The following is a 26,317-nucleotide window of genomic DNA, read 5'->3' as shown; positions in this document are numbered from 1 at the left end:
TATCTTTAAGGGAATGTGGTGGCAAATATATTAATTTAAAGATGAGAAACTTGAGACACACAAAAATACAATAACTTGACATATATACTACAGTTAAACATGAGCAAAGTTAGGTCCTCTCTGAATAAGTAAACTAATAAATAACACACTTCCTTTGTCCTGCCAGAGGGAGCTAAAAAAGGATTCTAAAATACTAGCCAGCAGAACTGCAGACAGCAGTGGATGGGGAAGCAGGACCAGAAGCTGTGTGGTGTGGCTGAGAGAATGGCATAGGAGCAGGTGAAAAGAATAAAGTTTGTGCTCGGGCCTGGGCCAGGGATCTGGAGCCAAATACATGTTTCAGATTGGGAGCATATACATGACCCAAGATCAGAACATAGCCATGGATCAGAGCCAGAATACCTCTGAATGGCAAGGATCAGGGTAAATTACAGATCAGAGAATAAGAATATAGAAGATTGGCACACACACACCAATGGGATGGGTAGATGGGGAATGATGAGCACATGTCCAGAGTTTGGAATCTCAAATTTAAGGTCTGCTGCTAGAGTCTGGCCCCTTAATACTTCTGTGCAACATAGGTCTATGGGACCTCCTTGCCCCTCTGTAATTTACAAGGTTTCATAATTAATTGGAAGATGTGACCATGCCTTCGCACAACTGATACTGAAGGCTTATGCACTGAGACAAATGACTCCCTGCCTTAAGGGAATCAGAAGTCACTCTAGCTTGCTGACACTGGGGAGTTCTGCCTCAGAGGCTGGAGATGTAAGGGCAAAAAGATGCAGCAGACCTAGGGTCAGCACTGGCACCATTCATAGAGTTATCTTGCTCTTGTGAATTGGTGACTTTGGTCTCTTCCCTGACTGCTTATCTCTGTCTTGAAAACCATTTTGATTCTTGGACTGCCTGACCTGTAATCCTCTCATCACTGAGTGACTGACAGTCCTGTAAATATGCACCACCTTTATATTTAGGACTTCAGGTACATATTCTAGAGAAAGTAAAGGATAGGAAATCCAGAGCCAGGGTGAGACAAGCAGAATAATTGAGACAATCCTTTCTGTTAATAGGAAACTAGTATCACTGTCCTCTTAGGGATGGAGCTCATCTCCACACTCAATGACTTGCCTGCCATGGAGTCGGCCGTAAATAAATATTGGTTGAATATTGAATTGTGGGGTCTGTAAGTGATGGAAGCACCTGAGCGGGGAGAAGGAGTGAGGGAGTAACCCCTGACAGGAACAGGGGCTGAATGCAGCTTTCAGAGGAGAGAAAGATGGAACTATATTGCTATACAGAAATGTCCTAGAAATAAACTCAAGCACAAAGAAATAACTGACCTGTCGAAGGCTATAGAACCATTCAGGGCAGGAATGGAAATTAACTGAGTTTCTTCGTTCCTAGATTTATGCTGTGCACACTAAACAAATGGTTTGTGAAAATCAAAACAGTGCTTAGGCCAGCAAAAAAAATATTTTTTAATTAATATAAAGTTTGAGTAAGTGAAATTTTGAAGATGATGGAATCTAATTGATAACTTCCTTAATGTTTAACCTGTAGATAATCTCCCCTTTTAAAGTGCTCATTACAGTAGTGATTATGTAGAGAAAAAGCCCGTGATGAAAATGTGGTATAAAATTGTGTTCTTTGTTCAGCAAGTTAAAACAAGCTGGTCTGTAGGCAATTATTATCTTCATCAAAATTCCTAGCTCTAATGTTTTGGCTTCATTGGCCCAGCACGTACGCCTTCTCAAACAATTGGATGGATTTAAAACACTTAGGAGATGTTTGTGCTTATATCTTAACATAGCATCAATTCAACAGTAAAAAGAAATAACACACACATAAGATTTGGCATTAGGGCATGGTTTTAAAAAGAAAATCAAACTCAAACTGAAGTAAACAAAAAGCCCACAAAAATGCTTACATCCCTGCATACGAATGAACATTCTTTAATCAGCCTTGTGATGTCCTTAGTAGCAGTGCCCAACCAATTTAGGGTTCATGAGTGATCTTCCTTACTCTTTAATCACTTGATATTTCTAAAAAAAAGTTACCAGAGTGACTGAGTACCCATTACTAACATTTTTTGTATTGGTGATACATTCTAAAGAAATATCTTTTTGCCCTTTTTGTTGTATTTTTGGTTATTCCAAACAGCAACAGAAATGTGTCCAGCATTTTAAGGAAACTGTTCAGGTGCCTGTTTGGGTGAGCAGATAATTTAAAAGTGATTAGCTATTTAATTTCTGAATGTATACATGTGTAAGTGACTATGAAGAATGTGCCTTTGGATAAGACTGGAAATGTTTGGTTAAAAAATAATAATCTTCGCCCTAACTGGTTTGGCTCAGTGGCTAGAGCATCGGCCTGCGGACTGAAGGGTCCCAGGTTCGATTCCGGTCAAGGGCATGTACCTGGGTTGCAGGCACATCCCCAGTAGGAGGTGTGCAAGAGGCAGCTGATCGATGTTTCTCTCTCATCGATGTTTCTAAGTCTCTATCCTTCTCCCTTCCTCTTTGTAAAAAATTAATAAAGTATATTAAAAAAATAAAAAATAATTTTTAAGATTAAAAATATCTACACGTTTATTCTTAAAGTCATGTAACTTTTTTCTAGAGGGCTAGATTTCTGGTTAGATTCTTTGCTTATTTAATGATTACATAGTCAAATATTTATACTGTATATTTATTTGAAATTACTATAATTCAACAGCTATTTATTGAGTAATTACCATTTGCTAAATGTTGAAGATGGATACATTTTCAAGAGGTGCACGTTCTAACAGAGTCAACAGATTGGGTCACGGTGAACAATAGTTGTGAACAGGTGTTAAGGGCTATGAACTCTGTCTTGGGTTCAAAGAGGGGGAGTAATACATTCTGCCTGGGTGTAGGAAGAAGTCATAGAAGGCTTTACTGAAGAGATAACATTTGAGTTGGGTCTATCAGAGATGTTAACTTTCTTGATATTTTCTTGGAATGACAAGTTATGAGATTGGAGCATAGACTGCCTGAAGCCAGCAATAGGATGAAAAATTTGGCGTGTCTTTGGTACATCCAGGTGCAAATATCCACCAAATAGTTGGAAGTTCAGGTCTGGAACTCAAGAGAAAAGGTTGGAGCTAGAGATAATAGTCTGGAAATATCAGCATATTTCATTCAAACCATGCAAGCAGATAAGATGCCTAAGGAGAGGCTATATGTAGAAAAGAGCCAAAAGAAAATCTCCCAATTAAAGGGTATGTAAAAGAAGAGGTAGTAATGAAGGATACTGGAAAATAGTGGTCCTAGAGGTCGGAGAAGGTGTTGATAGTAATGCTGGGACTGTAGAGAATGTCAAGAAGGAAGCTCAAGATGCTATAGAAAAAAGGAACAATCAGAACAAGAAAGCATTTGGAAAGTAAAAATATAAAGTAGTTGAAATTAAAAAATTGAAGAGCTAGAAGGAAAAACTTACACAATTCCCCATAAAGTAGAACAAAAAGACAATGAAATGGACAATTAAAGAGATCAATCTAGGGGGTTCAACATATAAATAATAGGAGTTGTAGAAGAAGAAATTAAAGAAAATGCAGGGAATGAAATTTATTTTAAAAACAATACAGGAGCATTTATTGGCACTAAAGGACATGAGCCTCCACGTTAAAAAAGGCTCACCAGGTGCCTTAAACCAGTGTTTAAAAAAGTGCCAAGGCACATCGTCATGAAATTTCAGAAAAGATGCTACAAGCTTCCAGAGACCAAAAAAGCATTATATTCCTCAGCTGCAGTATTAAAAAGTATGTTAGCAGTGGGGCATCACCTTCTAAAATCTGAATCAAAAATATATATTTTTTTACCTAGAATTCTTTACAATGACAAACTGTCAGTTCAGGGGGAGCATAGTTTGAAATCATTTTCAGCCTTGCAAAATAGTAAAATATTCACTTCCTACACACCCTTTCTCAGAAAACAGTGGCGGAGGCACTTACAAAAATTAGGAGGTAGAAAAAGAAAACATGAAATGCAGGCGATACAACACAGTAGAGATTATTCTCCCCAAGGAATAGGCCTGCTTCTGGGACAGGGAGGAAAGAAGGTACGTTTTGACACAGTACAGGAACTTTGAGAGTCACATCTCTGTTTTCTCAGTGGTTACCTGCTGGCAGTAGTTAGAAGTTTTGAAAATAGGCTTAGAACAGTTGCTGTGGGAAGCAAAAAGAGGATCTAAATCACTAAGAAAAAGTAAAAGGATTGTTGGGCAATGTTTAGTATTGGGAGGAGGTTTGTAGTGAAGCCTGTCAGTTTCTTTTGCACCTCGCAGTAGGGTTTCAGAAATGATAAAGGTGCTTTTTCTGTCAGTCACTTCAATTCTGTTGATCAGAGGTTAAAAAAACCTTTTTCTTGAGATGCTCTGAAGATTTGCTTTTGCGACACAAACTGAATTATGGTCAGCAGAGGATCTATTTCTTTATGGTATTAGAATCTCTATGTTGGAAAGCTGAGGCTTTTCGCAATTGCATTTAATAAATCATATTTGGTAGTATTTCTCTTCTCCGCCCCCCCCCCCCCCACCACACATGCATGAAGTTTAGAGTGAAAGCTTCCAATCCATCTATAACCTAGACTTTTTGAACCCTTAAGTCTTGGCTCTTCAAGTCTTGATGAATTGAAAGTTGGCTGATGAGTTAGATACTCAGGAGGAAGGAACTAAGGACAGAATGGAATGCTAATATCCCAAAGGAGAAGCAAAGAGGAAAGAAAGGAGGAAATGAGATAGTAGATGTAAGTGCTGGGAAGAGCTTGGCCTTTCGGGAGACTGAGGATGGCTCTGTCCTCTGACTCCAGCGTGTCAACCATGTTTCCTAGCATACCAGAAATGTTAGGGTGGGCTACCACTTAGCAGTAAGGTAGATGCATGCACACTGCCACTCCCATTGTACTGGTGTACAAATTTTTACAATAATAACTATGACTATACACATGTTAATATGAGTAACCTTTTCATAGTTTACTATTTTAATAACTCCCTAAGCATTTATGATTCCATTTGTTTAGAAAATAGTTAAATTGTACTGTTTATTTGAATCTATTAAGCATGTAAATTTGGTCATCTGAACTAGACATGTCCCTTAGAGATTCTGATTCATAATATCTAAAGATATCCTGGACCAGAGAATTGCCTTTTGAAAAGCTCCTCAGATGGTTTTTATTTCCAAGAGGACAAATATTTTATTCTTTATAGAAATATAAAGGAATTGGAAGATGACTACAGTTCTCCTCTGGTGATTTCTAGCATGCACCAAAGGTTGAGGACTACTTTTGTTTCTAATTTGCTCTGCATGTTGCATCCAGAATTATTTTTCTCAAGTGCATATCATGTCACTTTTTTCCTTGAAAATATTGTCTTTCCACACCCTTCTGAATAAAATTCAAATTTCTTAATATCACTTTCATGGCCTTTCTTGATCTGACCTTTATATCAGTCAGAGTAGGCTTAGCTTATGCTGCAATAACATCCCTTAAGGTTTCAATGGCTTAAAACAACAAAAGCATATTTCTTATTAATGCAGTATGTCCAGGATGGGTCATTAGGGAGGTGCTAGTTTATTCAGGGAGAGTCTGCTCCATTGACCCACATGGCTTTGGATCCATGTGGCAGAGAAGAGAATGGACATCTCTCACCCATTCTTCAATACTTTGACCAGGAAGTGACATCTATCCATTCTGCTCACAGCCTGTTGTCCAGAAGAGTCACATGGCCCTGCCCAACTGCAGGATGACTGCAACATATAAACTTCTGGGGATTGGGATGGATATTAGCAAGCCCTAGTAGTATCTACCACAGATCTGTAATCTACCTTTTCAAAAAAATTTGAGGTGAAATTCATACAGCATAAAAACCATTAAAAATGTATAATTCAGTGGCATTAATTACATTCAAAATGTTGTGCAACTATCACGTCTATGTAGTTTTAATACATTTTCATCACCCCAAAAGGAGATCCCATACCCATTTCTCCCTCCCTCTGGCCTCTGGCCATTACTAATCTTTCTTTTTGTGTAGATTTACCTATCTGGATAGTTCAAATAAGTGGAATCCTACAACATTTGACCTTTGTCTGGCTTCTTTCACTTACATAGTATTTTCAGTGCTCACCACACTGCAGCATGTATTAGTACCTCATTCTTTTTGTGGCCAGATAATATTCTATTATGTAAATATACTACATTTTATTCATCCATTCATCTGTTGATGGATATTGGGTTGTTTCTACCTTTTGGTTATTGTGACTAGTGCTGCTATGAATGTGTACACTGTCTGAACACCTGTTTTCAATCTTTGGGGTATATACCTAGGAGTAGAATTGCTGGGTCACATGGTAATTCTATGTTGAACTTGTTGAACTGCCAAACTATTTTCTACTTAATCTACCTTTTTAGCCTCTGTTACTCTAGTCAGAGGAGGACCAGTCATTGTTCTTAAAGCCAGTATTTCACTTTCACAGTTCAGACAATTCCTTTGGTTCTGAATGATCTTCCCTCCTATTTATTGAAATAGAAATTCTAACAATCATTTAAGTTCAGTTTCAAGTCCCTTTCCCTGAGTTCTCCGTAAGAATCACTACTGCTTCTACAAATTCCTATATTTCCTCTTTATTTCTTTTATACCACCTATTTTATTCTGACTTGTTTATATGTACCTTCCTCATTTGCTTGCTATAGGTTCATTTTTTGTTTTTGCAATCAATCTAGAAAATGACTAGAAGACATTAATTCCCATAATTATTATTTCAGAGATGCTTGAACAAAATTCAGTAAACTTAGTCATGAGGGGTAAATCATTCTTTAATCTAGAGATGTTTGATTAGATCTAAGATTGATACCACTGGAATAATGATTGGTAACCAGTTTCAAATCAGTAAATTTTTAGACTTTAAGTTCTTCCAATCTAAAATTATCTTCAAGCCCACGAGAGAAGGAAAAAGGACTGTTCAGCAAGATGAACAGGTGAGGAGACCTTCCAGGCTTAGCTTTTCTGAGTCTGCTCTTGTCTCCTATCCATTTAAAGAGCACCTGGCATCTCATTTTCTCCCAGGTCCAACCCGCCCAGCATCATCAGTCAAGTACTTTCCTTAAATAAATAGAAAATAGACTGGTATTTGGAATAACCTCCCCCTCCCAAACAACAACATTACAGAGCAATAAAATAAATGAACATAGGTCAGACTGAACCTTTTTAAAGCTGGTTATAGAAAAAGAACCTTGATTTTATGTATTGTATCTTTTATGCACTTTGGCAGGGGAGAGTGAAAGGCACTCATTACATGATATTCAGGCAAGGAATATATTCTACTATGAAAAAGGGAATAAGTTAAGCAGTTATCTTTTAAAACTAACATTTATGATTTTGTTAAAATGCAATTATAATATTTTACAATCACTGAAATCCAAATGAGATTTACCATCCTGACAAAATTAATGTTTATCTTAAAGGGTATGGCTCTATGATGTTTATTTATTTTTTACAATATACAAAATAAATCTATTATCAGATTGTAGATACAAAATAATTTGCCACTTACATGCAATAAACAATATTTCAAGAAAAACTATTTTAAATATAATATTTTATGCAATATACATTAATATTTCAAGAAAAAAGATTTTAAATGTAATAATATTACCAAAACTGCACTAACATAGTATAATATTATAAAAGTTGTAGGAAATATTAAAAATCTGCAAATAACAGGATTACTTCTGTTATTTTCCAAAATATTTTTTTCTCTGGTTCTATTTTTGTTCATCAGTTTATGTTGTTCATTTTATTCTACAAATGAGTGAGATCATGTGATATTTATCTTTCTCCAACTGGCTTATTTTAGTTAGCATAATGCTCTCCAGGTCCATCCATGTTGTTGCAAATGGTAAGCATTCCTTCTTTTTTACAGCAGCATAGTATTTCACTGTGTAGCTGTTCTGCAGTTTTTTAATCCACTCATCTGCTGATGGGCACTTAGGTTGTTTCCAAATCTTAGCTATTGTAAATTGTACTGCAATGAACATAGGGGTGCATACTAGTATGTCCTTTCTGGTTGGTGTTTCTGATTTCTTGGGATATATTCCTAGAAGTGGGATTGCTGGGTCAAATGGGAGTTCCATTTTTTATTTTTTGTGGAAACTCCATACTGTTTTCCACAGTGGCTGCAACAGTCTGCATTCCCACCAGCAGTGCATTAAGGTCCTTTTTTCTCCGCATTTAGATGTTTATTTATTTATTTTATTGTTAATCCTCACCTGAGGATATTTTTCCATTGAATTTTAGAGAGAGTGGAAGGGAGGGGGAGAGACACAGAGAGAAATATTGATGTGAGAGAGACACATTGATTGTTTGCCTCCTGCACACTCCCGGACCAGGCCAGGGATTGAGCCTGCAACCGAGGTATGTGCCCTGGACTGGAATCGAACATGCGACCCTACAGTCTGTGGTTGGACACTCTATCCACTGAGCCAAACCGGCTAGGGCAGGATGTTTATTAATAACTCTATAATTTGTGTTAGTTACATCGACCAGGAGTATTAAATAATTTTTGCCCCTTAAATTCTGTTTAGATATAAATAAAATCTTTTTTATACCAATAGAACATTTTCAGGTCGTGAGAGAAAGACATCTACTGTCTTGATGTATATATAGATATGTGCCAGAAATTTTCTGCAGGTTTTCATTGTCAGTCAGTCAAAACAGTAACAGAAGGGACTATTCACTGGAGGGATTGTTTGAGGGAAAAACATAAAAATTAGAAAGTTATTTACAAACAGATGTGGTATTTATAACCACATGCACAGTTAACCAACATTGCTTACTGACGCTATTTTGTAGTCTGGAATGATGCATGGTAATACTCAAAAGCAGACAAGGTTGCAATTCTGCTAAGCTTACCAAAGGACTGGGGGTAGAGAACCCTTAGCCTTGCTCTAGAATGGTGATGCTTACCTTTTTTAAGATAATGAACACCTTTGAGATTTTGTTACAGACTACAGATCTCTCCTTCCAAAAATGCATTATGTGCACATACATAATTTTTCTTTGTATTTATTTATTTATTAATATATATATTCTTATTGTTGATAGTATTACAGGTGTCTCCAATTCTCTCCCTTTCTCCCCCTCCTCCAAGCTTCTAACCGCCCCCCAAACATACACACACACACACACAGAGGTCTTCACCACCCTATTGCCCATGTCCTATAAATTCTTTGGTTTATCTCTTCTCGTCCCCACAATCTCCCCATCGAGGTCGATAATAATTTTACATTCCATTGAACATCTCTGGAAGAATATACAAGAAACCACAGTGATTGCCTGAAGCGTATAAGAACATACAGAGAAAAGGAAGTCTTCCTTCCCACTCTTGCTCTCCAGTTCCCGTCTCTTCAGGCCTCTTGCACGCCGCCTACTGGGGATCAAACCCACAACCCGGGCATGTGCCCTGAGTGGGAATCAAACTGTCACCTTCTGGTTCATACATCGGTGCTCAACCACTGACCACACCGGCCGGGCTCTATGTTTTTTTAAGTCACGATGTCAAATATTTGTGCACACACATTTTGGGTTCTATACTTTTGACCCCTGCAGATTTTTAAAATTAAGTAGCTTTTAATAGAACATAAGATCTTTTAATAGACTATAGCAGTGGTCGGCAAACCGCGGCTCGCGAGCCACATGCAGCTCTTTGGCCCCTTGAGTGTGGCTCTTCCACAAAATACCACGGCCTGGGTGAGTCTATTTTGAAGAAGTGACGTTAGAAGAAGTTTAAGTTTAAAAAATTTGACTCTCAAAAGACATTTCAATTGTTGTACTGTTGATATTTGGCTCTGTTGACTAATGAGTTTGCCGACCACTGGACTATAGGAATAACACAATATAACAATTAGGCAGTTATGGATTATTTTATTAGACTACAAAAGATAGACATTTAGTTTGAGCGGCCTATTAGTGCTATTATGTTTATATAACAAAACCTTGCTGATTCCTCAATGATCTATTTTAATACCTTATTAAACTTTGTTTAAACTTTAGTAGGACATTTTAAAAAAACATTCAGTTTAAGGTCTTATTTCTTTCAGAGGTAGGCTATAAACGTAGCTGTGCCCAGGTAAATTGGTTATTATGAAGGAAAGAACTACATTATATTTCAACTCATGTATATCTGCTTGATCCCTTATGGGAAGCCTGTGTGAGTGTGTGGCAATCGTGGGGCCTTCCTCTAAGGGAAAATCACCATATGTAGAACTGACAAAGTAAAGATAATAGAATAAATTTAGTCTAGTGTTTCTTAATCTTGGAGATTCCAATTTAGTGGGTCTGGAACTGGGCCAAAATCTGTATTTCTGACACGCTTCTTAGATGATTCTGAACTAGGAGTTAGGAACTAGTGATGTACCTAGTACATATGCTTTACTGACGATAAAAACGAATTACAAGGACTCATACAACTGACTTAGTTTCATCTGTGTGAATGTAAACCCCATTTGCCTTTTGAGGGCTTGGAAAAGAGGCAACTAAAAAGGCAAAAGGAGTGACAAACTCATCCCTTTGCACTCCTGATAACTATTTCAGAGTGTTTTATGTCAAAACTGGCCCAAAGTCTTAAAGCTTATTATGGAAAAACTTCAAATACGTGGTGCTTTAGAAATGAGGTTCTACTCAAATGCAGGGGGAATGCAAAGCAGGATTGGGTTAAATAGTACTTGTTGAAGTTATGGATTAGTGATTAATAATTATTTTTTAAAAACGTCTTAGGATGATTTCAGTCTTTAGCATTTATGTTTAGCTGTTTAAACAAAACATACTGTTTTTGTTAAAAGTTTTTAAAAGACCTGATATGTGGAAAAGCACAATCTAGGAAACTTAAAGGTCATCTGGGCACACAATCTCTTCCTGTTGCCTGCCTTAGAGAAACCTTATTGTTTGCATCATCAGGCATAAATAAGCCCCTTTAATAACCACATATAACATTACGTTAGGAGGAAATAACTGCTCCAGGAGTACAAGACCTGCAAACCTGAAAGACTTCTTTGAACATCTTAACCCCTTTGTCCTTCAGAGAAACATACAAAGGGAAATCCATGAACCAGAAAACCCAAACTACTCACCAATCTTAAGTGCAGGATTTAAAATAGCAATAGGAAGTAAAGCCCATTTCTGTGATGTCAAGTGCTATTCTGGTATGTAACAAAACAGTTGAATTGTAAGTCCCACACAGTTAAAATATTAAACAGACCCTTAGCTATAAGATGTGTTGCCTGGCATCTGTATGGAATATTACCCGAGTAATCAGAGTATATTGCACTTCTCCACACAAAGAGAACCAAAGCTACTGCTTCCAAAGATTAGGAAACTCTCCTTAGACTGACAGAAGACAGTACAGAGGAAATGGCTTGGGGGTGGAGGAGACGTATGAGGGAGGATGAAAGGAACAGTATTCATGCTGTCCAAATTAGAGCCAGGATGTTTATGCTCAAATCTTGTCTTGGCTCTGTGTTGAGGGGACTGCATAATGGGACATGGGAAAGTGTATCTCTGAGATCCCTAAATTTAGCACTAAATATACCAAATTCCTCCTATAAGCAATCTCTGCATGTCTCAATATATATTGTGATTAAAGTCCAAAGCCAGCTAATGCTAATTACCCCTTCCTCTTTGTTGTTGCCAGTATCCTTGCTAAAGCTGTTAGTTCATCCTATTGTTTACAAGTCACTTGCTTCCATAGGATTGTAACTTTATGGGGAGTGTTTTTATTTTTCATTTACTCAGACAGCATATATTATTTTTCCCAATTTTTTTATTAAGGTATTATATGTGTACATATCTTACCATTGCCCCCCCCCACTCCCATACATGCCCTCACCCCCCAGAGTTTTGCGTCCATTGGTTATGTTTATATGCATGCATACAAGTCCTTTGATTGATCTCTTATCTTCCCCACCTCTCCCTAACCTTCCTGCTGTAATTTGACAGACTGTTTGATGCTTTACTGCCTCTGTATCTATCTTTTTGTTCAAGTTTATAATGTTCTTTATTTTCCATAAATGAGTGAGATCATGTGGTATTTTTCTTTCATTGACTGGCTTATTTCACTCAACATAATGTTCTCCAATTCCATCCAGGTTGCTGCAAATGGTAAGAATTCCTTTTTTTATGGCAGCATAATATTCCATTGTGTAGATGTACCATAGTTTTCTGATCCAGTCATCTGCTGATGGGCACCTTGGCTGTTTCCAGATCTTAGCTATTGTAAATTGTGCTGCTATGAACATAGGGGTGCATATATCCTTTCTTATTGGTGTTCCCAGTTTCTTAGGATATATTCCTAGGAGTGGGATTACTGGGTCAAATGGGAGTTCCATTTTCAGTTTTTTGAGGAAACTCCATACTGTTCTCCACAGTGGCTGCACCAGTCTGCATTCCCACCAGCAGTGCACAAGGGTTCCTTTTTCTCCGCATCCTCGCCAACACTTGTCGTTTGTTGATTTGTTGATGATAGCCATTCTGACAGGTGTGAGATGGTACTGCATTGTTGTTTTGATTTGCATCTCTCGGATAATTAGTGACTTTGAGCATGTTTTCACGTGTCTCTTGGCCTTCCTTCTGTCTTCTTTGGGAAAGATTCTATTTAGGTCCGTTGCCCATTTTTTTATTGGATCATTTATCTTCCTTTTATTAAGTTGTATAAGCTGCCTGTAGATGTTGGAGATTAAACCTTTATCCGTGATGCCATTTGCAAATATGTTCTCCCATGCAGTGGGCTTACTTGTTGTTTTGTTGATAGTTTCTTTTGCTATAAAAAAGCTTTTTATTTTGATGTAGTCCCATTTGTTTATTTTCTCTTTAGCTTCCATTGCCCTAGGGGCAGTATCAGACAGCATATATTTTTTGTGCAACTATTTCATGACTAGAGGCCTGGTGCATGAATTCGTGCATGGGTGGGGTCTGGCTGGCTTACCCGGATCGGACTTATCAGGTCGGCCGGGGAGAGGAGCCACAGGCATTTGGTGGGCCTGCCCTGCGCCCCCATGGGGGAAGGGCGATTGGGGGCAGGGCTGGCCAGGGGGAGGGGCCGAAGGCAGTTGGTGGGCTGGTCCCACCCCCAATTGCCTCTCCCACCCTGATGGGGGGGGGCAGGGCAGGCCCACCAATCTGCCCTTGGCCCCTACCCCCTGGCCAGCTTGATAGGCCCTATCAGGGTGGGCCAGCTGGATCCCACCCGTCGAACTCCCAGTTGAACTCCTGGTTGAGGGGACAATTTGCATATTAGCCTTTTATTATATAGGATGAAAATTGTGCTGGGCACATAGATGTGATTATTAGCAAGATAGAGCTGGTTCCTGTCCTCATAGAGCTTACATCTCCCTTAGTACTTTATATATCGTTGGCTTTATTTGTCAAGTGATGTGGACATTAGGTTAATGCAAATTATTAAATTAGCACCATTTGCAATAGTGTTAAAATATTTCAGATGTCAGTGTCTCATAAATCTTTGGCTAGTATTAAGATTAATACTGACAGTGGAATTTAGACTCAAAACTATATTTAGCAAACTTAAGGGATGTTAATTTTCTTTCTGAAAGAGCAGATCTAATTAAGTTTTTTCTTAGGAATTAAAAAGTTCCATGCATAATTTGCATTGGAATTGGCAAACAAAAAGAACTATTTATATCTTATTTTTGCTGCCAGAGATAAAAACAATTACTATCCTGGGTCTGAACACAGACAATTTTGATGCTTTCTGTTGAGTTGGCTTTCTTTACAGATACCACTCACAAGAAAATCAGGACTTTAATAGTAGAAATTTTAATAGCTTTGGAAGTGGGAAATTTAAGGATCTCCTTACAGAGCGTAGGGAGCTGCCGGTGGAATTTGCCTGAAGTTTTAGATTCTGTGGCTCCTGTCCCCCAAGGAGTCTGGTACATGAGCTCTCTAGTTGCATGTGGAGGGCAGTATCACCCAAAACCGAGGTTGGAGAAGATTGGAGAAGGCTAAGTCCATCCAAATATGGCCTCTGTCTCCTGAAGGGTTTAAGCACGTCGATGAACCAGGGTAGAAACTCACTGCTGGATTTTGAATTTGAAGTAAAACTTACTCTAATTTGCCTAGTTTCAAGTTGTCTCCTGCGTTTTCCAGTGTGCCTCAACATCAACTGAAATTTTGGGTTTTCTTAATGTAGACCAATTCACTTTACTAAGAATTGATTTATTTTTCACACAGATCACTGTGTCACACTGTATGTAAGGTCTTCTAAAAAAGGCCAAACACCCTCCGGCCTCAATATTATTGAGTTAATACTGGTAATTCATGTTAATATACTTTTTTTGGCAAAGGAACAATGGGCTTTATCAGTTTGGTTCTTGCCACTATTTCTGTTCTATCGTAAACAAGTTAAATTATTTCCAGGATGTATCTTAAACTCCCCATGATTTTTTTTTTTAAATCATGGATATTTTTCCATTGATTTTTAGAGATAGTGGAAGGGAGGGGGAGAGACTAGAGAGAGAGAAACATGGATGTAAGATAGACACATCGATTGGTTGCCTTCCATAGGCACCCGGGGATGAGCCTGCAACCGAGGTACATGTGGAATTGAACCCCGAACCCTTCAGTGTGCAGGCGGAAGCTCTACCCACTGAGCCAAACCAGCTAGGGCGTCCCCATGGTTTTTGATGCTTGCCCTGCAGCTGAGTAAACACCTCCTTAGGATATGTGACAATTGAACTGGCTTGGGCTTTTAAACATGTCTTGGCCTTAGGGCCCGTTTATGTTCATACACATTTGTTCCTTCAAAATGTAAGTAGGTTTGTGAAAGTCAATTTCATGCATTTCAATATCAGGTTCTATTTATAGTGATTTATGGGAGAAGAAATTGGGTTATATGGCTTCCTAATATCCCACTAAGTATGTATGAGTTTAGATTTTAAGTGACTTGTATTATTCTTTTCCAAGTGGACTGTCATATTGGGTTAAAATTTTCTTTCAGAAGTCCACTAATAAATCACAGAGTCTCACTGCTGTGAGGTATTTTATTGCTTATTATTTAATGACACCCGTTTCTAGTTTCTGGTTTTGCGAGCTAATGGAGTATTTAAAACACATTCTCAGAATGCCCTTGGAACTTTCGGTTCACCCCAGACTCCTTGGAACCCCAGAGCTTTCCGAGTTCCTGTGCTACCACCGCAGCACCAGACGGAGCTTTTAGTGTCTCTGGGTTTTGCAGGGCTCCCCCAGGCCGAGGACTGGGAGAACGGAAAGATCTCATCGGTTTTTTTGGAGGCAGGTCCAGGCAGCTTTTCCCAGACTCTCAGCTCCGGCTTTTCATGCATACCAGCAGAGCCGCTTTTTTCCTCCAGTGATTGAAACCATCTGGACTACAGGGGGGTCACGTGTGTATGAGAAAATGACATAAAGTTTTAGACCCCCTTGTGCTTTGCTCCAGACCCAGACAATTCTTAGTTGGAGGGTGCCGAGATGAGAACCTTTCAGTTTGAGGGCCAACTCCTTATCCTGCCCACCCTCAGCCCCCATCTTCCCTATTCCTAGGTCTTCTTCCCCCCACCCCCATGCGGCCCGCCCCTCGCGCACTCTGAGCGCGGTTTTCTTGTAGCCTCGGAACACACCCCTCCGCCGGCTCCAGCAGCCCACCCTCTCTGTCTGGGGTGGAGGCACACCTCCTCCACGCCCCCTCCACTCAAATCTGCTCTCCCTCCCTTTCTCCCTGCAGCCCAGCGGTGCGGATGCCTGCCGGCCACCCGCCCGCCCTCCAGGATCAGCTCCTCCTCCGGGTGCGCGGCTCCAGTCGAGCTCCCAGTTGGTGCGAGCGCCCAGCCTCGCTGGGGAGCGCGGAGGTAAGTGCGCTCGCCCCCCGCCGTCCCCCTTGGCTTTTCCTGCCAGCCGGCCGGGAGGTTGCCTGCTCGCCCCAGTGCCCTTGCTCAAGGCGGGTGGCGGTCCAGAAGGTGCCGGTGCCGGCTCTGCCCTCCCTGCCGCTGCGGTCCCAGCCGGTTTCCCGCTATTCACTACTCCTTGCCCCCCGGCGGTGTTCCAGTTCTGTGAGTGTTAGCATCCCGGCGCCCACACTCTGGGGGGACGCTGTAGGCACCGAGGAGCTGGACGGGTGGGAGCTCGTCGGGGCTGGAGGGGACTGCCCTCCGGGAGGTCGGGGCTGGCTCTGCCTTCCCGCCTGCTGGGACTGCGGTTGGGGGTGGGGAACATCCAGACAGCGGTTTGGGGAAGTGCAGAGCTGTGGTGTGCAAGAGATGGCTACAATCGGGGCGGCCCTAGAAGTGGACAAGCCGCCTTGTCCCCTGGACATGCCCAAGCTGCTCTGCAGTGGCTGTAGTAGCTTGAATGCAGGCTCTGTAAAGAACACACACACACACACACACACACACACACACACACACACACACGGAACTCAAACAAAGGAAAATTAACTTTGTACTCTAAACAAATTAAACTGTGTTTATTGGGAATGATTACCTTTCCTTTTTTGCTCCTCTTCTTAAGTATTAAAGCTATCTTTTTTTAAAAGTGACCCAAGACTAAGGGAACACACTTCAGCCAACGTTTATGCTACCTTATCCAAGAATTTAGTAATTTAGTAGAGTTCAAGAGACTGAACATTTTCAAGTGTTTCTAAAGAGATTATTGCATTTCCTGAGATCTTTAAATGAACGTGGTTCATATTACTTGAATAAAACAACTTCTTCACTAAGTGAGAGAATTTGCCTTGTGGCTGCCCAAGTCCAGCTTTTGCTTGTATCCCCATGCAGGTGTTTCTGCCGTTTGGACAGCAGGGTCTTGGGAAGGGTGAAGAGGTCACTCTCCCATCTCCCGGACTGTTTGGAGCTATCTTGTACACGCACACATTTCAGCTGGCTATCTTAGGACAGGACCACAAGGTTAAAACCCTAGATTGCATTATTTGTTTCTCTCCTAAGTAATATTCTCAGAAGGTGAATCCCTTCATTGATGGGATTCTTCAGGAGTAGGGGATTCTAAAGGATCAGAAATAATCTAGGTTCCAGAAAGCTAATCAGAGATGGAGACCAAATTGCTCATAGTCTGTCTTCCATGCTGAATTAAGGACAGTGCAAAGCAAGAGCTCAAGAAGAGGCGGTTGAATGCATGGAGTGAAGTACAGGCTTTCTGCACCCTTGATAGACAGCTCTGAGACAACGCTGTCTTCAAAGTATTTGTGTGTGTGTGTGTGTGTGTGTGTGTGTGTGTGTGTGTGTGTGTGAATCCTCACCCCAGGATATTTTTTTCCATTGATTTTTAGAGAGAGTGGAAGGGAAAGGGAGAGAGAGAGAAACACCACTGTGAGAAAGACACATCAATCAGGTGCCTCCCGCACGGCAAGGGGAGGACCCACAACCCAGTTATGTGCCGGGAATCATGCCCTCTACCGGGAACCAAACTTGTGACTCTTTGGCCCGAGGGCTAACTGAGCAAAACTGGCCAGGGCCAAAGTATTTTTTTATTGCACACTTAGATTGTGATTGGCTTGATATGTAGTAAAAATTTTGCTCTTGGGTTTGTGGACTCATTTGGGAAAGAAGAATGACACATAAGAGAAAAATAACAGTTTGAGATTAGAAAAGCTCAGAGGAGAAAACACTTATGAGCCAGGGTGGCTTCATAGAAGAGAATGAATTTCCTTTAGGCCTTGAAGCCCAGTGTGGTTCAGAAACAAGCAGAGAGTTGCTGGGGAGAGTTTTCAAGAGAAGAGAGAGCAGACCATTTGGATTGGAGCTTACTGAGCATCTACTCTGTGCCACATGCCATGCTCTCTCTTTCATCTTTCAGTGTTGTGAAGTAGGCATTGTTATTCTTGTTTTAAAGAGAGGGAATTCTTGTTTTAAAGGAGATCAGAAAGATAAGTGACCTGCTTAAGATCACACAAGTAGTAAGTGGTAGAGCTGGAATTCCAACTCCCCGGTTGTCTGACTCCAAAGCTTGTCCTTCCACAATGGGTAGTGGGAGGTTCGGTGGAGGCAGACCGTGGTCAGCTTGAATTCTGGAACTTTATCCTACACACATTGTCTAGCTTTTAAAGATTTTGGAGAAAAGGAATGATGGGGAAAACTGTGTTTTTAGAAGATTAATGTGACACCTGTGTTCAGGAATGTGACAGACTCATCACAGGTAAGATGTAATTCCTAATTAGGAGGTTAAAAAAAAAAAGTGAATGTAGCCAAGATATCTGAATGTTTAAATTCCTGCCCTATTTAACTTTCAGTAGCTTGGGTCTTGGGATGAGAACTAGTCACACTGACCGTAGGGCTACTGGGGATCAGCAAAGAGCTGGATATGACCAGGCGAACACTGAAATGGAATGTGTATATGGAGCCACACAACTAGTGGTTTGTCCTTTATGTTCCCCACATGTTTCACAATGCTTTGGTGCAAGTTCTTTTCTCTCATGACTTACCCAGGGACCCCTGGGACAATCAATGTTATAATTTGCTTAAGAGCCTTTACTAAGTGGAAAAGTTGAGCTTCAAACCAGGGCCTCTGCCCTAAAGATTTAAATTGAGGTGCTCCCTTCTTCTCCAAATTCCCTTGTTTCTTAAAAATGCTAAATTAAAGAAAAACTTGGTACTGGTAAGGTAGAAATGAATTGAGATTACCTTTCTTAATAATTAAGATAAAAAGTACATTTATTTCATTGTTTTGTTATGGAGAAACAATAGGGTGGATGCCTTTGGGAATTTGGAAGGGCTATGAAAGTGAGGGTTTAGAGATGAGAAAACCCTTCCTACCCCTCCACATTTCTTACCAGTTAATTGTGTTGTTCATATATACAGCTAGGGATCTTACAAGCTAGTTGAATACCCAAGTTTATAGCCAAGCCCTTTGATTCTTGACAGATAATGGACTCAGGAAGGGCAGCAGTGGGTGGAGCCATTTTGCTAGAATTGTCTCTCACTTTGTATACAATGCAGATTTCTTGCTCTTCCTTATGCAACCTTTTCCTCTGAACTTGTCAGAACTCTGAAGACTTGGTTCTTAGGCCAGGAATGTTAGGTAGTAGAAAGTTGCACAAAAAAAGGGACAGGCAGAAAAATCAAGTTTGTTTACTAGAGAAGTTTTATTCTAATTAATGTTAGTCAACTTTTTTTTTTTTTTGTAAAATAAAAAAATGCAAAACCAAAATATGACCACAGGTTTTCATACCCATTTTACCTTTAAGAGCCTATAACTAGAGAGCTTGCCCTATGGAATGGTGCTTTGATATGTGAAATTCTCACCAGCACCTTTAAATGTGTCAGGATGACCCAGTTTGGGTTTTGAGCCTCTGAGGAATGTGACCTCTCAGTGTAGGGATCTTAGAGTCCAAAGTTATGAGTTAAAGTTTCAGTTTTGCCATTTCTTTAGAAGTTTTTGGAGTTTGATGTCGGAGGATTCTCTTAGCTCAGTTTTTCTAGTTCTTCTGGGTCAGGGTAATCCCCTAGGACCAGATGGGGTTCATGCCCTGATTAGTCCCCTGGTTCCTCCTCTTGTTTTTTTATGTGGTATCACTTAAAAGCCATTTTGTTTTTTTCTGTAGCTTCTAGTTATAGATCAGGAAGGAAAGCCATCGAGGGCTTCCTCCAGCTCATTGTCGCCCATTGGTGATCTTTCAGTATGAGTTCCAGTGAGAATGCTCTTGAGGTTAGTTTTGTGAGTTGGGGGTCTCAAAAAGAGACTTTCTCAGTTCTCTTATTTAAATGTCAGAGATGTTTGGTTACATTTTTGGCTCATTTCTTACACACAGTTGTTAATGCTTTTATATTTGGTAAGCATTTGTAATTTTTATAATTTATTAAGGAGTGATTTAAATTTTCTAAGATAGCGAAAAGGTAGCTTAGAAAAATAGAACTGGTATATTCTTTTGACAGTCAGATGTAATCTCCTAGTATAGCAGAACCATTTGATTATTTTAACCCACTCTACCTCCAAATATCCTTAAATCTCTCTCAAGAGATTTCACTACCTGCCTAAGAAACGTTTTCTGAGCTTTCTAGACTAATGATCACAGATTATCTCCTTGTAGTTAGCCCAAGTTTTCTTTTAGTATTTCTTCTTTTACTGTTTTTCCATCTCTTTTCAATGCACAGATGTTCACAGAGTGAACCAATTGTCTTTCCTGGATCCCAATGGCTGCACCACATGTACAGACTGTCCTTCCCTCCTTTGACTAAACAAACAGGACTTTCCCTGTTTTTCTTTATGTCTTACTTTTTAGACCTATGATGATATAAAGGAATCATCCTATATAATAAAGAGCTAATATGCTAATTAGACCGAACAGCAGAACAACTGTCTGGACGACTGTCCGGATGACCTTCTGGATGAAGCCGGGGCTGTGAGGGCCAAGCCCTTTGCACGAATTTCATGCATCGGGCCTCTAGTTTGGAAATAAAATGTGTCACCTTCCTCCTCCCTTCTCTCCCCCTTCCCCCCCCCCCCCCCCCTGCCCCATCAGTATGAGTAATTGAGGAACATGTGTGAACTCTGGAGATGATTTTTTCAAAAAGTTACCATTGAAAGAATTTTGCCCAAATCTTTTAAGGTCTTAAAAAGAATCCAGTCTTTTCAAGATTGCACTAACAGACTTGCCCAATTAAGGCCTTTCAGAAGTTTAGAATCATTTGTTTAAACTGGACTTTAGGATCTCTAAGAAATTTGCTAGAAATAGTCTGCTTAACTCTTTGTTAATAGCATAAGAAATAAATCCTTTTTTAATGGACCTCTTGTGATCAAGGGCCACTGTGGTTAGAATATGCTGGTTAGACATACCTGGATTGTCAATATTGGTGGTCTTTTGTCTGTCTTTGTTGTCAAGTTTGAATCTAGATATTTGTGGATATTTTTCCCCTTCTCCCTATTCTTCCTTTTCCCCACAGCTAACTGGAATGGGGTAGAAGGTGCTTCTAATCAAGGAGTCAGTGTCCTGGATGTTCTGTCAGACACTAGTCTCCAAAGAAGTGTTCTGCTGTGTTACTGTTATTTGTGCTGTTATTCCCTTCCTCTGGCTAAACAAACAGGTCTTCCTTTCCCCCCTTCCCTCCCTCCCTCCCTCCCTCCCTCCCTCCCTCCCTCCCTCCCTCCCTCCCTTCCTTCCTTCCTTCCTTCCTTCCTTCCTTCCTTCCTTCCAGTATTTATTGAATATCTGCTGTGGAAAAAGCACTAGGCTAGCGCTTTCAAGCATCTGTTTGTTCTCATTACTTTTTTTCAGTAAACATGCTTAATATTAGGTGTTTGACAACTCAATGAGTGAGTAATGTTAAGAAATTAGATAGAAAATTATTTTGGGATGTGGGTGTTGAATACCACCTGGTTCACACTGCTTTGGGAAGTGGCTGTTTATACATCACTCTGGTTATATTGCCCTAAGTGCTGAGATGACCCCTGATACATTTTCTAGTGAGTGAACAGGGCTCAGTCAGTTATTTTTCCTATTAGTTATGATAGATTACACTTACTGTTGCCAGGACATCCGTTTAACATAATACGCCCTGTATTAGAAAGAGCCGATGATTAGTAGTAAGAACTGCCTTGAGAAGTTTTCCCCAAAAGTCTGGTCTTGTCACTTGAGCCAAGGACAGATGGATTGGATTCTAGGTGCTTCGACCCAAAGGGCTTCTACACAAGCCAGAGTGATCCTAACACGAGTACCAAAGGAAATGCAGCTTCTCTTGAAAATTGTGTACTAGCATGGGGAAGGAGGAATAGGCTTTTTGCTTCTCGGTGGATGCTAGAATCTGTATACAGAGACTTAGAGATGAAGAAAGCCTAACTTTAAATGAATATTCCATGCTGTGGGGTTAGGGAGGACATGGAAAAATAGGATTTAATGTCAAAGTGTTTATTTGAATCCTTACTATCCAATTAATCAGAGATATTAGTTGTGAAGGTTCTGTTTTGCTATTTTTCCACCCATCTGTGACTTGACAGGTCACTGCCTTGAATCAGAATAGTATTTAGGACCAAAGTGTTTATACAGGAAGTGATGGCGGAGTCGTGGGAGATGAGCAGAGGCCACTTTATACCTTATTTCAGATGGACCATTTTTTAAAACCCCCATAAGTAGATTAGTGGTCAGAATTAGTAAGCAATAATTTTGTTGAAAGGTGTTGGTAAAATAGCATCTAGCAACCTTTGTCTATTCCAGGATTAGATTTGAGCAGTAAAGCCAATTTGGGAGCAGCGTCACGTGTCCAGTTCGGCCTACACTCAAGTCGCCTACATACTTCCCATGTATTTGTCACTGTTCCTGGTCCCTGGAGGGCTAGGGGTAGATCTCAGGATATGAGGCTCAGGCTTGGTTGAAGCCACATCAAGGATTGGTCCTGGTAGGTCAGCATTATTTTCTGTGGTTTATCCTCACTAGGATTGGGGGTGTGGGTAGATGAGTGGGTGGGGCAGGGAAGAAAAAAATAAAAGGGCGTATAGCTTTGTGGAAATTGAGTGAAGAAATTAAAAAGTTAGAACTCTTCCCTCTCCCCCCCCATCCCCACCCCCATTGACTGGGACCTTTGTTCTGTTGGAAACTCTTATCACTCAAGGTCATTTTATCAGTACTTACAGTAACTACAGTAACTAGCTAAAGGCACTGAGACCTCTGTAGCCGGTGGAAGGAACCCTCCTAGATGATCCTTTGGATATGTATTTGGGTTATGCCAGTTTTCTTTCCCTTATTTCCTAAGTTTTATGCTGTTGTTTTTTTAGGAATATTTTGGCTTCAGTATATACATTCTTTTAGGGCTATGGGGACTGGGGTTGGGGGACTGAGTGTGACATGTTGCTAAATATGAAAGATTTTTGCATTTAGATAAATCTCCAGGAAAGGAGAGACAGAAAAATTTATGCACAAATCATAACGATTGGGAAGTCAGAAGGAAACATGGCTTTTAGTGTAACTGCTCTGGCCAGTGTGACTATCTCTGTCAAGATGGGCCCGATGGTTAGATGATGGGGAGGTGCTGAGGATATCTTATAATCCACGTTATTCCATAAAGAAGAAGATGCTTTTTTAAAAGAGAAATCATAGTGCCTTACATTGTTGTTGTGTGTTTTTTTTAAAAATTTACATGACATATCCACAAGTGAGTGTCATGAACACCCGAGTGTGTGTTTAACTCTAGGCTGAGCATGGTGGTGGATATACAATTCAAGTATGTGAAAAAACAACAACTGGAACTTAGAACATATAATTGTTGCCTAAAGAACTATATCAAGTATTACTTTATCAAACTTTCAACTGTGAATCACATACAGGGGTTTGGGGCCCCAGACAAGGCTTAGAAAATGCAGGTTTATGGTAAAATCTTGGGTTGAAGGGGAGGCCTTTGGAGATGTTGGAGTGTCCCAGGGTTCAGCGTGAGCCCCCTTCTTTTCTCTGTGCACTTCTCTTAGGTGGTCTCATGATTTCAAAGTACTAGCATTCATGGAGTGTTTCCTCTGTGCCAGACTCGTTTTAAGGGGTTTAGTGCACTAGTTTAATCTTCCAGACAAATTTATGATTTAGATACTGTTATCCTCACTTAAACATGTGGAAACTGAAGTACAGAGAAACGAACTTTCTTGAGATTACACAGCTCATAAGCTGAAGATTCAGGATGTGAACCTAGGCAGCGGGGAGACTGGATGCTAAGTTCCTAATGGTTCTCTCTAGCCTTCTAACTGGTCCCGACTCCTCTACTCCTGTCCCTTCACAGTCTCTTCTCCACATAGTAACCAAAGTTTCACATTTGTCCCCTACTTTAACCCTCATATGGAATCCCACCCATCATACTTAGAATCCAAATTTACTACCCAGTCCTTAAGTGCTCTAACCTCTAACCCTCCCAGCTGCTATCCACTTTTGTCCTATCTCTTCTGTCTCAGTCTTTGCCCTGCACCTGGGATGAATATTTCTATCCTCACTTTATTCAGATGTCAGCTCAAATGCACAACTGTTCTTCGTCAATCTTTAATCTTTGCTTTGTTTTTGTTGCTAAAATAATATACATATTTGTGTGTTTTTCCTGTTTGCTTTCTCAAATAAACTCCATGAAGGTTAGGGAGTTGGTTCATCTGTTTATTGGTGTCTTTACTTTTTAGAACAGTATTCTTTTTTTTTTTTTTAACATTTAAGTTATTTTATTTTTTTTTAAATATTTTTATTGAGGTATTATATGTGTACATATCTTACTATTACCCCCCCACCCCACACCCACACATGCCCTCCCCCCCCAGAGTTTTGCGTCCATTGTTTATGCTTATATGCATGCATACAAGTCCTTCGTTTGATTTCATAACTCCCCCACCTTTCCCAAACTTTCCCCCTGTAATTCGAAAGTCTGTTTGATGCTTTACTGTCTCTGTATCTATCTTTTTGTTCACCACTTTATAATGTTCTTTACTATCCCTAAATGAGTGAGATCATGTGGTATTTTTCTTTCATTGACTGGCTTATTTCACTTAGCATAATGTTCTCCAATTCCATCCAGGTTGCTGCAAATGATGAGAATTCCTTCTTTTTTATGGCAGCATAGTATTCCATTGTGTAGATGTACCACAGTTTTCCGATCCAATCATCTGCTGATGGGCACCTAGGCTGTTTCCAAATCTTAGCTATTGTAAATTGTGCTGCTATGAACATAGTGGTGCATATATCCTTTCTGATTGGTGTTTCTAGTTTCTTCGGATATATTCCCAGGAGTGGGATTACTGGGTCAAATGGGAGTTCCATTTTCAGTTTTTTGAGGAAACTCCATACTGTTCTCCACAGTGGCTGCACCAGTCTGCATTCCCACCAGCAGTGCACGAGGGTTCCTTTTTCTCCGCATCCTCGCCAACACTTGTTGTTTGTTGATTTGTTGATGATAGCCATTCTGACAGGTGTGAGATGGTACCTCATTGTTGTTTTGATTTGCATCTCTCGGATAATAAGTGACTTTGAACATGTTTTCATGTGTCTCTTGGCCTTCCTTCTGTCTTCTTTTGAAAATATTCTGTTTAGGTCTGTTGCCCATTTTTTTATTGGATCATTTATCTTCCTCTTATTGAGTTGCATAAGCTGCCTGTAGATGTTGGAGATTAAACCTTTATCAGTGATAGCATTTGCAAATATGTTTTCCCATGCAGTGGGCTTTCTTGTTGTTTTTAGAACAGTATTCTTTTAGAAAGTTTTCTTTAAATATTTATCAAATGAATAAATGATATCATTTGCATCTGATGTTCATGTTTCACGTGACTTCACTTAGATAAAAATAATGGAGAGGGAAAGGATATACAGGTGATATGTCTGGCTCTTACTTGGCTTTATGTTTATTACCAAGGCTTTCCCATAATATTTGGCCAAGAAAATGTTCAGAAAATCTTAGTTGAATAAATGCTCTGTGATTTGTTTTGGTTTCCAGATCTAGGAGTTTAGAGAAGGGTTAGAATAGTGTGGGCTGGAGTGCTTAGAGAAAATTTGTGCAGGACTTGTAGACTTTGAAGCAGAGATTGGGTTTGTTGAGCATATAGGAATCATAGATAAATTTTTTTTTAAGCTGGCAGGACTATTAAGATGATCTAGTTCAGTCTTTCTGTTTATAATGGGGAAACTGAGCCCAGAGAGCAAAGGACTTGTCCAAAGGCACACAACTAGTGATTGTCAGAACCATGTCTAGAATTCAGGTATTTTGATTCATAAGTCAGTTCTCTTTCCTCCACACAATACTACCTTCAGAATTGAGGAGGACACTTTGGGGAGGGGGGTGGGAAGTGACTAGGAATAATATGAGCAAAAGCCCAGAGGCAGAGATGTTGTTGGCTTGTGTGGGATAGAAACTGGGATAGGAACGAGGGTGTCCTAATTGTATCAGCAGGTTAATGAAAGATACAGTAGGGAGATACATGGGAGATACAGTAGGCTGTATAAGATGAGGACCAGATCCTGAAGGATCTTGAATGTTATCTTGAAGACTTTAAATTTGGAATGACAGGGATGCATGTGAAAATGCTTGAAATATTGTTCCATCTTTTCTCTCCAGTGAAGGTGACATATAATATAGAAAATGGAGCCTTGAAGGAGTTAGGAGGTAACAATCCAGGTATTAGTGTAGTTAGGGGCCTAGTAGCATTTGTTTGTTTTGTTTTTATTCCTTAGAAATTTATGGTGGTTTTAAAGATGACATATAATTCTCTGGTAAGATGTGTGTACCCAGACTTCTAAGAGAGTTTTGGAATATGAAGCTGGAGAACTGATATTTTGCCTTAATTCTGCATATGGCTGTAAATGTCATTTCAGTATCCAAATGTT

The 26,317-nt window shown here is 40.0% G+C and overlaps 1 protein-coding gene across 3 annotated transcripts in view; it reads left to right on the top strand.

Annotated features, from left to right (window-relative positions):
• Positions 1-26,317, top strand: part of DENND2B (DENN domain containing 2B) — a 173,296-nt gene that overhangs the window by 7,309 nt on the left and 139,670 nt on the right. Inside the window, exon 2 of one of the 3 annotated variants that reach the window (XM_054724618.1) lies at positions 15,764-15,887. The gene's annotated coding sequence lies outside the window, so the exon portion shown is untranslated. Of the gene's footprint in view, positions 1-15,741; positions 15,888-16,066; positions 16,089-26,317 lie in introns of those variants that run through there. The other 2 variants (XM_008151058.3, XM_054724619.1) reach the window with 2 other exon arrangements.

Source organism: Eptesicus fuscus, chromosome 13 (genome assembly GCF_027574615.1).
Source record: "Eptesicus fuscus isolate TK198812 chromosome 13, DD_ASM_mEF_20220401, whole genome shotgun sequence".
NCBI classification, from domain to species: Eukaryota; Metazoa; Chordata; class Mammalia; order Chiroptera; family Vespertilionidae; genus Eptesicus; species Eptesicus fuscus.
The sequence above is the reverse complement of the archived record's forward strand: the minus strand, read 5'-3'. Positions and strand labels throughout refer to the sequence as shown.